The following is a 16,536-nucleotide window of genomic DNA, read 5'->3' as shown; positions in this document are numbered from 1 at the left end:
TTAACTCTGTTGAATTGTAATTTGAGAAATTAGAAAATGGAGTGTAAGAGCAAGATAACGGTTCCACCGAGACTTGAACTCGGATTGTTGGATTCAAAGTCCAAAGTGCTAACCATTACACCATGGATCCCTTGCAAGATGCACCTGAGAGCGTTGAATCAGAAATGGCAATATAGAGCACATTTACAATTTTTACAGATTCATAGTCCCAATTGACTGATATCATACAAACACAGCGATGTTGTCGATTGACGTTGTGCTATAGCAATCTCTATGCTTTATAGAGCATGTAGATCAAATTCTTCCTCTTGAGGCATATGATTAAGCAATATTAAATATTGTTTCTGACTGCCTCTGTTTTGGCATAATGAAGTTCAGCATTTGCGGAAGTATTTAGGTTCCATGGTCTAATGGTTAGTAGGCTGGACTCTGAATTTAGTAATCTGACATGTTATAGCTATATTTTGTTTTCCTTTGGGTGTATTGTCATTTTATGCACATAGATTTCCTAGCAGTGGCTGTGATGAATAGTTCAATTTGATAGCAGCTTCCTTTTGAGAATTTGAAAAAAAAAGAATTAAATAGTCTCTCTGGATGACTCTGCTTTGATTTCTATGTGCACATCCCTTTTGCGTTTCAGAGGGATTGACCAACATACACAACAGTGCTTGGAAGACCTCTTCCTCCCTCATGGCATGTAAAGCTAACCTCTCTCCTACCGTGTGTTTTTTTACTTTTTAACTTCCCCTTCCGAGTCATGATCATGTAACTGAATTTACATTTTTAGATTTTAACTGCAGTAGTTGCTTGTTTTTCATTTTTATTTTTTGTGTACGCATACATCCCTTTTTGTGGGGAGGGGGGAGTGATGTCTGTTTACTTATATTAGCTAATATAGGTCATTTTATGTCCGCTTACAATATGTGTCAGGATTTTTTATGTCGTTTCCAATCAATGTCTAATATCAAGTGGTTTGCAGCAGTCATACAAAGGCACCTAACACCCCCAAAACACCTACATAAGTTAGAAATACTCCGGAAGAGTACTCAGTTTATGAAAAGGCGGTGAATCCCAAATAGAACTGTAAATGTAAGCTAGCAAGCAGACCGTGCACCCCTGTTTGGAACTATGACCTGTGTGTTGCCCTCTATTAACAGAACAATGTAACTGCAGCCCATGTCACATAAAATAGAAAGTAGAGATTATGTAAATTAACTCCCAGAAGAGCCTGGTGTCACCCCAAAAGGTGTCATGCTTTTCACACCAAGAAAGATCCACACATAGATCCCTGCGAACCTCAAAAACGTACAGGAAACCCTGTCCAGCGCTTTGCTCCCAGAGGAGATAAGGTTGAAAAACCACCCTATGTTAAAAGTGTCCATAATCCATGCCAGCTGCCCTGTCTATAGAACCTGGCCGTTCGTGGCCATTCGGGGCCTAGGGGCATGAGTGGAAGGGTTTAACCTGCCTGGGTTCTTGGGCATGGTTTCATCATGCCTCAGTTTACAATGGCACTCTGCCACTTTGTCAGGCTTTAAAGAAGCCTGACTCCTGCAGAGCAAAAGATCTGATTATTTCCTTACATGTTTTGTACGTAAGAATGCGGATGGTGCTCTGAGCCTCCTATGGTGGTTATTAAGCATGGTATACATACCATAGCATGTAACTGTGCCTACAAATGGAACATTTTGTTCATTTATTAGGGAGTTGTGAAAATGGCAAAATCAAATTGCCATTACTGACACAGACCAGCTGCCGCTGTCCGGACATTTCGTCGAAAGACATTTCGTCGAAAGACATTTGGTCGACGTAATTTGGTCGAAAGCCAAATGGTCGATTTTTTAATTTATTTATATATATTTTTTTAGGTTGTAGTTTAGGGAAAAAAAGGGGTTTTTAGAAAAAAAGGGGGTTGGGGGGACCCCCCCAAACCCCCCCCCAAAAAAAAAAGTGAAAATAAAAAACAAAAGCAATTCGACCATTTGGTTTCGACCAATTGTCCTGTCGACAAATTTTTTTCGACTAAATGTCTGGCAACCCAGCTGCCGACTGTTGCTATTGACAGGAGTTCCAGGTGTATAAACTGAGGAGATCACCAGTTCAATTACCTGTGAACGCATTTTGAAGCTCATTCACAACCAGTTCATGCCCGTTCTCTCCATTTTGGCTTTCTGGCTGGCCGAGGGGCCCTTCAGTAATGTTCTTTGCTAACCATTACACCATGGGCCCCTTGCTGGTGCAACCTGACAGAGTTGTAACAGAAATGAGAATCGAGATCTCATGCATCATTTTAACAAACTCATATTCCTAGCCCACGGATATTATGCAAATGTGGAACTGTTTAGTTGGTTGTTGCGCAATAGCAAACTCTTTGCTTTACAGCTCATTTGGATAGGATTATTCCTCTGGAGGCATAAGATAAAAGAATATTGCATACATTCTCTAAAAGGCTCTTTTTTTGCTGCAATGACGTTCATCATGTCACTAAGTATGTAGGTTCCATGGTGTAATGGTTAGCACTCTGGACTCTGAATCCAGCGATCCGAGTTCAAATCTCGGTGGGACCTTGGGAATTACTGTGTTTGTTTTCCTCTCAGTGTCTTGTTTTAATAGCAATGACGCTGCTGTGTCGCCCACTTTCATAGCATTATTCCCTGGGTGCATTTGAAAAAAGAAAGATTTTCCATGGATGACGCTCTTTAGCCACAATGAAACCCACCACTTTCTGTGGTGTGAAAGACCCATGGTGTAATGGTAGCACCCTGGAGGTTGAATCCAATAATTTGCATTCAAATCTCTGTAAGAGTTTACCATCAGTCGAACCTTTCCCTTATCGTTTATTGTGGATGTCTTCTTTGAAGAAAGGTATGATCCAACTAAAGTAAGTACATTCACGAATGGGCCCTTGGTCGGTACAAACAGTATTTATACACCTCAGGCCTTTTGTGAATTAAGAAAAGTGTGTTCTTCGTTCTATTTTTCATCTCAAACTGATACCTTCATTTTACAAACATGTAAAGACTGTTAAGACGCTTGATTAATATCATTGATTCTGAATGTGGTCGCTTTTCATAGGATTAACCCTTTAACAATTTTGAAAGAGAATGGCGATACAATAGAGCTGCTTTTCCCAAAATGGTATTATTAATGTTGTTGCTGCATCTTCAAGTAAAAAGAGAATCCATTGGGTCACAGATTGAGCATGTTTCTTAACATTGAGTTAAGTTTGAAAATTTCAAATCTTTTATGTATGTTTCCGATGCAGATCTGCCCATCGACTCAGAATGACCTCACTGTTCATACATTTAAAAAAAATGCATAAAGGTTAAGGTGCTAGGCACAAAAGTGGATTTTTATGAAAAGTTATGCCAGAGAGTGAGAGCGAAAATGAATACCCTACACCACTAACCTTATGAATATTACTATCTTTGGCCTATAATTTAAGACAACAAGGAGACAAAGTGTGTTAGAGCAAGAGAGAGGTTCCACCGAGACTTGAACTCGGATCGCTGGATTCAAAGTCCAAAGTGCTAACCATTACACCATGGAACCCTTGTTGAGCAGAGCTTCATAAGGGCAATGAGAATATAGGGCACAGTCAAGATTTTTACTGACCTATAGTAACCGTTTACTGATATTATATCGAAGCAGCACTGTTGCTGTTGGATGCTGTGCAATCGCAAAGTATTGGCTTCATGTCTCATTTGGATCAAATTCTTCCTCTGGAGTCTAATGATATAGGAATATTACATATTTTCTCTGATGTGCTCTGTTTTTCCTGAATGAAGTGCATCATGCTACTGAATATGTGGGTTCCATGGTGTAATGGTTAGCACTCTGGACTCTGAATCCAGCGATCTGAGTTCAAGTCTCGGTGGGACCTTGGGGCTGCTTCTCTTTTAGAGTTGCCTTTCATTTGCAGATAGACATAACAGCAATAGCTATGCTTTACAGCCCACGTTGATGGCAGTCTTCTTTGACCAAAGAATATTAATACTTTCTGGGGATGACTCTCTTTTGCCACAAAGAAACTGCCCACTCTCATATCTCCAAAGCTCCAAGGTATAATGGCTATTAAACTGGCTTTTGATCTCAGCGATTTGCATTGAAAGCCCAGGAGGCCCCTAAAATCAGTTGAATTGTTTCCTGATAATTTAGAGTTTATTTCTTCTTTCGAGAAAGGTGTGATCCAAATAAAGTAAGTACATTTAAACAAGGGCACTTGATCAGTAAATGCACTACTTTCTAGAACTCATAACTCTTGTAAGTTATAAAAAGTTTGCTCTCCATACAGTTTGTCAACTCAAAGAATTACATTTTTTACACATTTAATAAGACCATCAAATTGCTTGAAACATAGGAATGATTGTGAAAGTGAATATGATTCACCAAAATAATTGTATAACATTTTTTAATGTTAATAAAATAGGGCTTTTTCCAATCTTTTCACATCAATGTTGTTTCTGCATGTTCCAGTGAGCAGAGAATCTACTGCACATAGTGTGTACATTTTTCTTTTCATAGAGTTAAGGTTGGACATTATTCATCTGTGGAAAATGTTTCTGAGAGATATCTGGGTGCCCACTCTGATTGACCTTAGGGATTGTACATTAACGATATGTAGTTGCATCACTGTATTGGTATCAGGCACCAAAGTGCATTTAAATGTAATGTCGTGCAGAGAGAGAGAGAGTGTGAAAACGGCTACCTGAGTCGACTGAACTTCTGAATATTAACTCTGTTGAATTGTAATTTGAGAAATTAGAAAATGGAGTGTAAGAGCAAGATAACGGTTCCACCGAGACTTGAACTCGGATCGTTGGATTCAAAGTCCAAAGTGCTAACCATTACACCATGGAACCCTTGCAAGATGCACCTGAGAGCGTTGAATCAGAAATGGCAATATAGAGCACATTTACAATTTTTACAGATTCATAGTCCCAATTGACTGATATCATACAAACACAGCGATGTTGTCGATTGACGTTGTGCTATAGAAATCTCTGTGCTTTATAGAGCATGTAGATCAAATTCTTCTTCTTGAGGCATATGATTAAGCAATATTAAATATTGTTTCTGACTGCCTCTGTTTTGGCATAATGAAGTTCAGCATTTGCGGAAGTATTTAGGTTCCATGGTCTAATGGTTAGTAGGCTGGACTCTGAATTTAGTAATCTGACATGTTATAGCTATATTTTGTTTTCCTTTGGGTGTATTGTCATTTTATGCACATAGATTTCCTAGCAGTGGCTGTGATGAATAGTTCAATTTGATAGCAGCTTCCTTTTGAGAATTTGAAAAAAAAAGAATTAAATAGTCTCTCTGGATGACTCTGCTTTGATTTCTATGTGCACATCCCTTTTGCGTTTCAGAGGGATTGACCAACATACACAACAGTGCTTGGAAGACCTCTTCCTCCCTCATGGCATGTAAAGCTAACCTCTCTCCTACCTTGTGTTTTTTTACTTTTTAACTTCCCCTTCCGAGTCATGATCATGTAACTGAATTTACATTTTTAGATTTTAACTGCAGTAGTTGCTTGTTTTTCATTTTTATTTTTTGTGTACGCATACATCCCTTTTTGTGGGGAGGGGGAGTGATGTCTGTTTACTTATATTAGCTAATATAGGTCATTTTATGTCTGCTTACAATATGTGTCAGGATTTTTTATGTCGTTTCCAATCAATGTCTAATATCAAGTGGTTTGCAGCAGTCATACAAAGGCACGTAACACCCCCAAAACACCTACATAAGTTAGAAATACTCCGGAAGAGTACTCAGTTTATGAAAAGGCGGTGAATCCCAAATAGAACTGTAAATGTAAGCTAGCAAGCAGACCGTGCACCCCTGTTTGGAACTATGACCTGTGTGTTGCCCTCTATTAACAGAACAATGTAACTGCAGCCCATGTCACATAAAATAGAAAGTAGAGATTATGTAAATTAACTCCCAGAAGAGCCTGGTGTCACCCCAAAAGGTGTCATGCTTTTCACACCAAGAAACATCCACACATAGATCCCTGCGAACCTCAAAAACGTACAGGAAACCCTGTCCAGCGCTTTGCTCCCAGAGGAGATAAGGTTGAAAAACCACCCTATGTTAAAAGTGTCCATAATCCATGCCAGCTGCCCTGTCTATAGGCCTAGGGGCATGAGTGGAAGGGTTTAACCTGCCTGGGTTCTTGGGCATGGTTTCATCATGCCTCAGTTTACAATGGCACTCTGCCACTTTGTCAGGCTTTAAAGAAGCCTGACTCCTGCAGAGCAAAAGATCTGATTATTTCCTTACATGTTTTGTACGTAAGAATGCGGATGGTGCTCTGAGCCTCCTATGGTGGTTATTAAGCATGGTATACATACCATAGCATGTAACTGTGCCTACAAATGGAACATTTTGTTCATTTATTAGGGAGTTGTGAAAATGGCAAAATCAAATTGCCATTACTGACACAGACCAGCTGCCGCTGTCCGGACATTTCGTCGAAAGACATTTTGTCGAAAGACATTTGGTCGACGTAATTTGGTCGAAAGCCAAATGGTCGATTTTTTAATTTATTTATATATATTTTTTTAGGTTGTAGTTTAGGGAAAAAAAGGGGTTTTTAGAGAAAAAGGGGGTTGGGGGACCCCCCCAAACCGCCCCCCCCAAAAAAAAAGTGAAAATAAAAAACAAAAGCAATTCGACCATTTGGTTTTCGACCAAATGGTTTCGACCAATTGTCCTGTCGACAAATTTTTTTCGACGAAATGTCTGGCAACCCAGCTGCCGACTGTTGCTATTGACAGGAGTTCCAGGTGTATAAACTGAGGAGATCACCAGTTCAATTACCTGTGCATGCATTTTGAAGCTCATTCACAACCAGTTCATGCCCGTTCTCTCCATTTTGGCTTTCTGGCTGGCCGAGGGGCCCTTCAGTAATGTTCTTTGCTAACCATTACACCATGGGCCCCTTGCTGGTGCAACCTGACAGAGTTGTAACAGAAATGTGAATCGAGATCTCATGCATCATTTTAACAAACTCATATTCCTAGCCCACGGATATTATGCAAATGTGGAACTGTTTAGTTGGTTGTTGCGCAATAGCAAACTCTTTGCTTTACAGCTCATTTGGATAGGATTCTTCCTCTGGAGGCATAAGATAAAAGAATATTGCATACATTCTCTAAAAGGCTCTTTTTTTGCTGCAATGACGTTCATTATGTTACTAAGTATGTGGGTTCCATGGTGTAATGGTTAGCACTCTGGACTCTGAATCCAGCGATCCGGACCTTGGGAATTACTGTGTTTGTTTTCCTCTCAGTGTCTTGTTTTAATAGCAATGACGCTGCTGTGTCGCCCACTTTCATAGCATTATTCCCTGGGTGCATTTGAAAAAAGAAAGATTTTCCATGGATGACGCTCTTTAGCCACAATGAAACCCACCACTTTCTGTGGTGTGAAAGACCCATGGTGTAATGGTAGCACCCTGGAGGTTGAATCCAATAATTTGCATTCAAATCTCTGTAAGAGTTTACCATCAGTCGAACCTTTCCCTTATCGTTTATTGTGGATGTCTTCTTTGAAGAAAGGTATGATCCAACTAAAGTAAGTACATTCACGAATGGGCCCTTGGTCGGTACAAACAGTATTTATACACCTCAGGCCTTTTGTGAATTAAGAAAAGAAAGTGTGTTCTTCGTTCTATTTTTCATCTCAAACTGATACCTTCATTTTACAAACATGTAAAGACTGTTAAGACGCTTGATTAATATCATTGATTCTGAATGTGGTCGCTTTTCATAGGATTAACCCTTTAACAATTTTGAAAGAGAATGGCGATACAATAGAGCTGCTTTTCCCAAAATGGTATTATTAATGTTGTTGCTGCATCTTCAAGTAAAAAGAGAATCCATTGGGTCACAGATTGAGCATGTTTCTTAACATTGAGTTAAGTTTGAAAATTTCAAATCTTTTACGTATGTTTCCGATGCAGATCTGCCCATCGACTCAGAATGACCTCACTGTTCATACATTTAAAAAAAATGCATAAAGGTTAAGGTGCTAGGCACAAAAGTGGATTTTTATGAAAATTTATGCCAGAGAGTGAGAGCGAAAATGAATACCCTACACCACTAACCTTATGAATATTACTATCTTTGGCCTATAATTTAAGACAACAAGGAGACAAAGTGTGTTAGAGCAAGAGAGAGGTTCCACCAAGACTTGAACTCGGATGGCTGGATTCAAAGTCCAAAGTGCTAACCATTACACCATGGAACCCTTGTTGAGCAGAGCTTCATAAGGGCAATGAGAATATAGGGCACAGTCAAGATTTTTACTGACCTATAGTAACCGTTTACTGATATTATATCGAAGCAGCACTGTTGCTGTTGGATGCTGTGCAATCGCAAAGTATTGGCTTCATGTCTCATTTGGATCAAATTCTTCCTCTGGAGTCTAATGATATAGGAATATTAAATATTTTCTCTGATGTGCTCTGTTTTTCCAGAATGAAGTGCATCATGCTACTGAATATGTGGGTTCCATGGTGTAATGGTTAGCACTCTGGACTCTGAATCCAGCGATCCGAGTTCAAGTCTCGGTGGGACCTTGGGGCTGCTTCTCTTTTAGAGTTGCCTTTAATTTGCAGATAGATATAACAGCAATAGCTTTGCTTTACAGCCCACTTTGATGGCAGTCTTCTTTGACCAAAGAATATTAATAGTTTCCGGGGATGACTCTCTTTTGCCACAAAGAAACTGCCCACTCTCATATCTCCAAAGCTCCAAGGTATAATGGCTATTAAACTGGCTTTTGATCTCAGCGATTTGCATTGAAAGCCCAGGAGGCCCCTAAAATCAGTTGAATTGTTTCCTGATAATTTAGAGTTTATTTCTTCTTTCGAGAAAGGTGTGATCCAAATAAAGTAAGTACATTTAAACAAGGGCACTTGATCAGTAAATGCACTACTTTCTAGAACTCATAACTCTTGTAAGTTATAAAAAGTTTGCTCTCCATACAGTTTGTCAACTCAAAGAATTACATTTTTTACACATTTAATAAGACCATCAAATTGCTTGAAACATAGGAATGATTGTGAAAGTGAATATGATTCACCAAAATAATTGTATAACATTTTTTAATGTTAATAAAATAGGGCTTTTTCCAATCTTTTCACATCAATGTTGTTTCTGCATGTTCCAGTGAGCAGAGAATCTACTGCACATAGTGTGTACATTTTTCTTTTCATAGAGTTAAGGTTGGACATTATTCATCTGTGGAAAATGTTTCTGAGAGATATCTGGGTGCCCACTCTGATTGACCTTAGGGATTGTACATTAACGATATGTAGTTGCATCACTGTATTGGTATCAGGCACCAAAGTGCATTTAAATGTAATGTCGTGCAGAGAGAGAGAGAGTGTGAAAACGGCTACCTGAGTCGACTGAACTTCTGAATATTAACTCTGTTGAATTGTAATTTGAGAAATTAGAAAATGGAGTGTAAGAGCAAGATAACGGTTCCACCGAGACTTGAACTCGGATCGTTGGATTCAAAGTCCAAAGTGCTAAGCATTACACCATGGAACCCTTGCAAGATGCACCTGAGAGCGTTGAATAAGAAATGGCAATATAGAGCACATTTACAATTTTTACAGATTCATAGTCCCAATTGACTGATATCATACAAACACAGTGATGTTGTCGATTGACGTTGTGCTATAGCAATCTCTGTGCTTTATAGAGCATGTAGATCAAATTCTTCCTCTTGAGGCATATGATTAAGCAATATTAAATATTGTTTCTGACTGCCTCTGTTTTGGCATAATGAAGTTCAGCATTTGCGGAAGTATTTAGGTCCCATGGTCTAATGGTTAGTAGGCTGGACTCTGAATTTAGTAATCTGACATGTTATAGCTATATTTTGTTTTCCTTTGGGTGTATTGTCATTTTATGCACATAGATTTCCTAGCAGTGGCTGTGATGAATAGTTCAATTTGATAGCAGCTTCCTTTTGAGAATTTGAAAAAAAAAGAATTAAATAGTCTCTCTGGATGACTCTGCTTTGATTTCTATGTGCACATCCCTTTTGCGTTTCAGAGGGATTGACCAACATACACAACAGTGCTTGGAAGACCTCTTCCTCCCTCATGGCATGTAAAGCTAACCTCTCTCCTACCGTGTGTTTTTTTACTTTTTAACTTCCCCTTCCGAGTCATGATCATGTAACTGAATTTACATTTTTAGATTTTAACTGCAGTAGTTGCTTGTTTTTCATTTTTATTTTTTGTGTACGCATACATCCCTTTTTGTGGGGAGGGGGGAGTGATGATGTTTACTTATATTAGCTAATATAGGTCATTTTATGTCCGCTTACAATATGTGTCAGGATTTTTTATGTCGTTTCCAATCAATGTCTAATATCAAGTGGTTTGCAGCAGTCATACAAAGGCACGTAACACCCCCAAAACACCTACATAAGTTAGAAATACTCCGGAAGAGTACTCAGTTTATGAAAAGGCGGTGAATCCCAAATAGAACTGTAAATGTAAGCTAGCAAGCAGACCGTGCACCCCTGTTTGGAACTATGACCTGTGTGTTGCCTTCTATTAACAGAACAATGTAACTGCACCCCATGTCACATAAAATAGAAAGTAGAGATTATGCAAATTAACTCCCAGAAGAGCCTGGTGTCACCCCAAAAGGTGTCATGCTTTTCACACCAAGAAACATCTACACATAGATCCCTGCGAACCTCAAAAACGTACAGGAAACCCTGTCCAGCGCTTTGCTCCCAGAGGAGATAAGGTTGAAAAACCACCCTATGTTAAAAGTGTCCATAATCCATGCCAGCTGCCCTGTCTATAGAACCTGGCCGTTCGGGGCCTAGGGGCATGAGTGGAAGGGTTTAACCTGCCTGGGTTCTTGGGCATGGTTTCATCATGCCTCAGTTTACAATGGCACTCTGCCACTTTGTCAGGCTTTAAAGAAGCCTGACTCCTGCAGAGCAAAAGATCTGATTATTTCCTTACATGTTTTGTACGTAAGAATGCGGATGGTGCTCTGAGCCTCCTATGGTGGTTATTAAGCATGGTATACATACCATAGCATGTAACTGTGCCTACAAATGGAACATTTTGTTCATTTATTAGGGAGTTGTGAAAATGGCTAAATCAAATTGCCATTACTGACACAGACCAGCTGCCGCTGACCGGACATTTCGTCGAAAGACATTTCGTCGAAAGACATTTGGTCGACGTAATTTGGTCGAAAGCCAAATGGTCGATTTTTTAATTTATTTATATATAATTTTTTAGGTTGTAGTTTAGGGAAAAAAAGGGGGTTTTAGAAAAAAAGGGGGTTGGGGGGACCCCCCCAACCCCCCCCCCAAAAAAAAAAGTGAAAATAAAAAACAAAAGCAATTCGACCATTTGGTTTTCGACCAAATGGTTTCGACCAATTGTCCTGTCGACAAATTTTTTTCAACGAAATGTCTGGCAACCCAGCTGCCGACTGTTGCTATTGACAGGAGTTCCAGGTGTATAAACTGAGGAGATCACCAGTTCAATTACCTGTGAACGCATTTTGAAGCTCATTCACAACCAGTTCATGCCCGTTCTCTCCATTTTGGCTTTCTGGCTGGCCGAGGGGCCCTTCAGTAATGTTCTTTGCTAACCATTACACCATGGGCCCCTTGCTGGTGCAACCTGACAGAGTTGTAACAGAAATGAGAATCGAGATCTCATGCATCATTTTAACAAACTCATATTCCTAGCCCACGGATATTATGCAAATGTGGAACTGTTTAGTTGGTTGTTGCGCAATAGCAAACTCTTTGCTTTACAGCTCATTTGGATAGGATTCTTCCTCTGGAGGCATAAGATAAAAGAATATTGCATACATTCTCTAAAAGGCTCTTTTTTTGCTGCAATGACGTTCATCATGTCACTAAGTATGTAGGTTCCATGGTGTAATGGTTGTCACTCTGGACTCTGAATCCAGCGATCCGAGTTCAAATCTCGGTGGGACCTTGGGAATTACTGTGTTTGTTTTCCTCTCAGTGTCTTGTTTTAATAGCAATGACGCTGCTGTGTCGCCCACTTTCATAGCATTATTCCCTGGGTGCATTTGAAAAAAGAAAGATTTTCCATGGATGACGCTCTTTAGCCACAATGAAACCCACCACTTTCTGTGGTGTGAAAGACCCATGGTGTAATGGTAGCACCCTGGAGGTTGAATCCAATAATTTGCATTCAAATCTCTGTAAGAGTTTACCATCAATCGAACCTTTCCCTTATCGTTTATTGTGGATGTCTTCTTTGAAGAAAGGTATGATCCAACTAAAGTAAGTACATTCACGAATGGGCCCTTGGTCGGTACAAACAGTATTTATACACCTCAGGCCTTTTGTGAATTAAGAAAAGTGTGTTCTTCGTTCTATTTTTCATCTCAAACTGATACCTTCATTTTACAAACATGTAAAGACTGTTAAGACGCTTGATTAATATCATTGATTCTGAATGTGGTCGCTTTTCATAGGATTAACCCTTTAACAATTTTGAAAGAGAATGGCGATACAATAGAGCTGCTTTTCCCAAAATGGTATTATTAATGTTGTTGCTGCATCTTCAAGTAAAAAGAGAATCCATTGGGTCACAGATTGAGCATGTTTCTTAACATTGAGTTAAGTTTGAAAATTTCAAATCTTTTATGTATGTTTCCGATGCAGATCTGCCCATCGACTCAGAATGACCTCACTGTTCATACATTTAAAAAAAATGCATAAAGGTTAAGGTGCTAGGCACAAAAGTGGATTTTTATGAAAAGTTATGCCAGAGAGTGAGAGCGAAAATGAATACCCTACACCACTAACCTTATGAATATTACTATCTTTGGCCTATAATTTAAGACAACAAGGAGACAAAGTGTGCTAGAGCAAGAGAGAGGTTCCACCGAGACTTGAACTCGGATCGCTGGATTCAAAGTCCAAAGTGCTAACCATTACACCATGGAACCCTTGTTGAGCAGAGCTTCATAAGGGCAATGAGAATATAGGGCACATTCAAGATTTTTACTGACCTATAGTAACCGTTTACTGATATTATATCGAAGCAGCACTGTTGCTGTTGGATGCTGTGCAATCGCAAAGTATTGGCTTCATGTCTCATTTGGATCAAATTCTTCCTCTGGAGTCTAATGATATAGGAATATTACATATTTTCTCTGATGTGCTCTGTTTTTCCAGAATGAAGTGCATCATTCTTCTGAATATGTGGGTTCCATGGTGTAATGGTTAGCACTCTGGACTCTGAATCCAGCGATCCAAGTTCAAGTCTCGGTGGGACCTTGGGGCTGCTTCTCTTTTAGAGTTGCCTTTCATTTGCAGATAGATATAACAGCAATAGCTTTGCTTTACAGCCACTTTGATGGCAGTCTTCTTTGACCAAAGAATATTAATAGTTTCTGGGGATGACTCTCTTTTGCCACAAAGAAACTGCCCACTCTCATATCTCCAAAGCTCCAAGGTATAATGGCTATTAAACTGGCTTTTGATCTCAGCGATTTGCATTGAAAGCCCAGGAGGCCCCTAAAATCAGTTGAATTGTTTCCTGATAATTTAGAGTTTATTTCTTCTTTCGAGAAAGGTGTGATCCAAATAAAGTAAGTACATTTAAACAAGGGCACTTGATCAGTAAATGCACTACTTTCTAGAACTCATAACTCTTGTAAGTTATAAAAAGTTTGCTCTCCATACAGTTTGTCAACTCAAAGAATTACATTTTTTACACATTCAATAAGACCATCAAATTGCTTGAAACATAGGAATGATTGTGAAAGTGAATATGATTCACCAAAATAATTGTAGAACATTTTTTAATGTTAATAAAATAGGGCTTTTTCCAATCTTTTCACATCAATGTTGTTTCTGCATGTTCCAGTGAGCAGAGAATCTACTGCACATAGTGTGTACATTTTTCTTTTCATAGAGTTAAGGTTGGACATTATTCATCTGTGGAAAATGTTTCTGAGAGATATCTGGGTGCCCACTCTGATTGACCTTACATTAACGATATGTAGTTGCATCACTGTATTGGTATCAGGCACCAAAGTGCATTTAAATGTAATGTCGTGCAGAGAGAGAGAGAGTGTGAAAACGGCTACCTGAGTCGACTGAACTTCTGAATATTAACTCTGTTGAATTGTAATTTGAGAAATTAGAAAATGGAGTGTAAGAGCAAGATAACGGTTCCACCGAGACTTGAACTCGGATCGTTGGATTCAAAGTCCAAAGTGCTAAGCATTACACCATGGAACCCTTGCAAGATGCACCTGAGAGCGTTGAATAAGAAATGGCAATATAGAGCACATTTACAATTTTTACAGATTCATAGTCCCAATTGACTGATATCATACAAACACAGCGATGTTGTCGATTGACGTTGTGCTATAGCAATCTCTGTGCTTTATAGAGCATGTAGATCAAATTCTTCCTCTTGAGGCATATGATTAAGCAATATTAAATATTGTTTCTGACTGCCTCTGTTTTGGCATAATGAAGTTCAGCATTTGCGGAAGTATTTAGGTCCCATGGTCTAATGGTTAGTAGGCTGGACTCTGAATTTAGTAATCTGACATGTTATAGCTATATTTTGTTTTCCTTTGGGTGTATTGTCATTTTATGCACATAGATTTCCTAGCAGTGGCTGTGATGAATAGTTCAATTTGATAGCAGCTTCCTTTTGAGAATTTGAAAAAAAAAGAATTAAATAGTCTCTCTGGATGACTCTGCTTTGATTTCTATGTGCACATCCCTTTTGCGTTTCAGAGGGATTGACCAACATACACAACAGTGCTTGGAAGACCTCTTCCTCCCTCATGGCATGTAAAGCTAACCTCTCTCCTACCGTGTGTTTTTTTACTTTTTAACTTCCCCTTCCGAGTCATGATCATGTAACTGAATTTACATTTTTAGATTTTAACTGCAGTAGTTGCTTGTTTTTCATTTTTATTTTTTGTGTACGCATACATCCCTTTTTGTGGGGAGGGGGGAGTGATGTCTGTTTACTTATATTAGCTAATATAGGTCATTTTATGTCCGCTTACAATATGTGTCAGGATTTTTTATGTCGTTTCCAATCAATGTCTAATATCAAGTGGTTTGCAGCAGTCATACAAAGGCACGTAACACCCCCAAAACACCTACATAAGTTAGAAATACTCCGGAAGAGTACTCAGTTTATGAAAAGGCGGTGAATCCCAAATAGAACTGTAAATGTAAGCTAGCAAGCAGACCGTGCACCCCTGTTTGGAACTATGACCTGTGTGTTGCCTTCTATTAACAGAACAATGTAACTGCACCCCATGTCACATAAAATAGAAAGTAGAGATTATGCAAATTAACTCCCAGAAGAGCCTGGTGTCACCCCAAAAGGTGTCATGCTTTTCACACCAAGAAACATCTACACATAGATCCCTGCGAACCTCAAAAACGTACAGGAAACCCTGTCCAGCGCTTTGCTCCCAGAGGAGATAAGGTTGAAAAACCACCCTATGTTAAAAGTGTCCATAATCCATGCCAGCTGCCCTGTCTATAGAACCTGGCCGTTCGGGGCCTAGGGGCATGAGTGGAAGGGTTTAACCTGCCTGGGTTCTTGGGCATGGTTTCATCATGCCTCAGTTTACAATGGCACTCTGCCACTTTGTCAGGCTTTAAAGAAGCCTGACTCCTGCAGAGCAAAAGATCTGATTATTTCCTTACATGTTTTGTACGTAAGAATGCGGATGGTGCTCTGAGCCTCCTATGGTGGTTATTAAGCATGGTATACATACCATAGCATGTAACTGTGCCTAAAAATGGAACATTTTGTTCATTTATTAGGGAGTTGTGAAAATGGCTAAATCAAATTGCCATTACTGACACAGACCAGCTGCCGCTGACCGGACATTTCGTCGAAAGACATTTCGTCGAAAGACATTTGGTCGACGTAATTTGGTCGAAAGCCAAATGGTCGATTTTTTAATTTATTTATATATAATTTTTTAGGTTGTAGTTTAGGGAAAAAAAGGGGGTTTTAGAAAAAAAGGGGGTTGGGGGGACCCCCCCAACCCCCCCCCCAAAAAAAAAAGTGAAAATAAAAAACAAAAGCAATTCGACCATTTGGTTTTCGACCAAATGGTTTCGACCAATTGTCCTGTCGACAAATTTTTTTCAACGAAATGTCTGGCAACCCAGCTGCCGACTGTTGCTATTGACAGGAGTTCCAGGTGTATAAACTGAGGAGATCACCAGTTCAATTACCTGTGAACGCATTTTGAAGCTCATTCACAACCAGTTCATGCCCGTTCTCTCCATTTTGGCTTTCTGGCTGGCCGAGGGGCCCTTCAGTAATGTTCTTTGCTAACCATTACACCATGGGCCCCTTGCTGGTGCAACCTGACAGAGTTGTAACAGAAATGAGAATCGAGATCTCATGCATCATTTTAACAAACTCATATTCCTAGCCCACGGATATTATGCAAATGTGGAACTGTTTAGTTGGTTGTTGCGCAATAGCAA

At 39.4% G+C, this 16,536-nt stretch overlaps 12 non-coding genes across 12 annotated transcripts; 5 read left to right on the top strand and 7 right to left on the bottom strand.

The window, feature by feature from the left end:
* Window positions 1–58: 58 nt before the first annotated feature.
* On the bottom strand, window positions 59–130 carry TRNAQ-UUG (transfer RNA glutamine (anticodon UUG)). Its single transcript has one exon. It is a non-coding gene; the product is annotated as a tRNA-Gln (tRNA).
* Window positions 131–2,495: 2,365 nt separating this feature from the next.
* TRNAQ-CUG (transfer RNA glutamine (anticodon CUG)) lies at window positions 2,496–2,567 on the top strand. The gene has a single exon. It is a non-coding gene; the product is annotated as a tRNA-Gln (tRNA).
* Window positions 2,568–3,480: 913 nt separating this feature from the next.
* TRNAQ-UUG (transfer RNA glutamine (anticodon UUG)) lies at window positions 3,481–3,552 on the bottom strand. The gene has a single exon. It is a non-coding gene; the product is annotated as a tRNA-Gln (tRNA).
* A 259-nt stretch (window positions 3,553–3,811) lies between these two features.
* On the top strand, window positions 3,812–3,883 carry TRNAQ-CUG (transfer RNA glutamine (anticodon CUG)). The gene has a single exon. It is a non-coding gene; the product is annotated as a tRNA-Gln (tRNA).
* A 907-nt stretch (window positions 3,884–4,790) lies between these two features.
* Window positions 4,791–4,862, bottom strand: TRNAQ-UUG (transfer RNA glutamine (anticodon UUG)). The gene has a single exon. It is a non-coding gene; the product is annotated as a tRNA-Gln (tRNA).
* A 3,325-nt stretch (window positions 4,863–8,187) lies between these two features.
* On the bottom strand, window positions 8,188–8,259 carry TRNAQ-UUG (transfer RNA glutamine (anticodon UUG)). The gene has a single exon. It is a non-coding gene; the product is annotated as a tRNA-Gln (tRNA).
* A 259-nt stretch (window positions 8,260–8,518) lies between these two features.
* On the top strand, window positions 8,519–8,590 carry TRNAQ-CUG (transfer RNA glutamine (anticodon CUG)). The gene has a single exon. It is a non-coding gene; the product is annotated as a tRNA-Gln (tRNA).
* A 907-nt stretch (window positions 8,591–9,497) lies between these two features.
* TRNAQ-UUG (transfer RNA glutamine (anticodon UUG)) lies at window positions 9,498–9,569 on the bottom strand. Its single transcript has one exon. It is a non-coding gene; the product is annotated as a tRNA-Gln (tRNA).
* Window positions 9,570–11,938: 2,369 nt separating this feature from the next.
* Window positions 11,939–12,010, top strand: TRNAQ-CUG (transfer RNA glutamine (anticodon CUG)). The gene has a single exon. It is a non-coding gene; the product is annotated as a tRNA-Gln (tRNA).
* Window positions 12,011–12,923: 913 nt separating this feature from the next.
* Window positions 12,924–12,995, bottom strand: TRNAQ-UUG (transfer RNA glutamine (anticodon UUG)). The gene has a single exon. It is a non-coding gene; the product is annotated as a tRNA-Gln (tRNA).
* Window positions 12,996–13,254: 259 nt separating this feature from the next.
* On the top strand, window positions 13,255–13,326 carry TRNAQ-CUG (transfer RNA glutamine (anticodon CUG)). Its single transcript has one exon. It is a non-coding gene; the product is annotated as a tRNA-Gln (tRNA).
* An 897-nt stretch (window positions 13,327–14,223) lies between these two features.
* Window positions 14,224–14,295, bottom strand: TRNAQ-UUG (transfer RNA glutamine (anticodon UUG)). Its single transcript has one exon. It is a non-coding gene; the product is annotated as a tRNA-Gln (tRNA).
* Window positions 14,296–16,536: the final 2,241 nt, after the last annotated feature.

Source organism: Ambystoma mexicanum, chromosome 5p (genome assembly GCF_040938575.1).
Source record: "Ambystoma mexicanum isolate Mex_15411 chromosome 5p, UKY_AmexF1_1, whole genome shotgun sequence".
Lineage (NCBI taxonomy): Eukaryota > Metazoa > Chordata > Amphibia > Caudata > Ambystomatidae > Ambystoma > Ambystoma mexicanum.
Note: the sequence above shows the minus strand (reverse complement) of the source record. Positions and strands in the feature narration are given on the sequence as shown.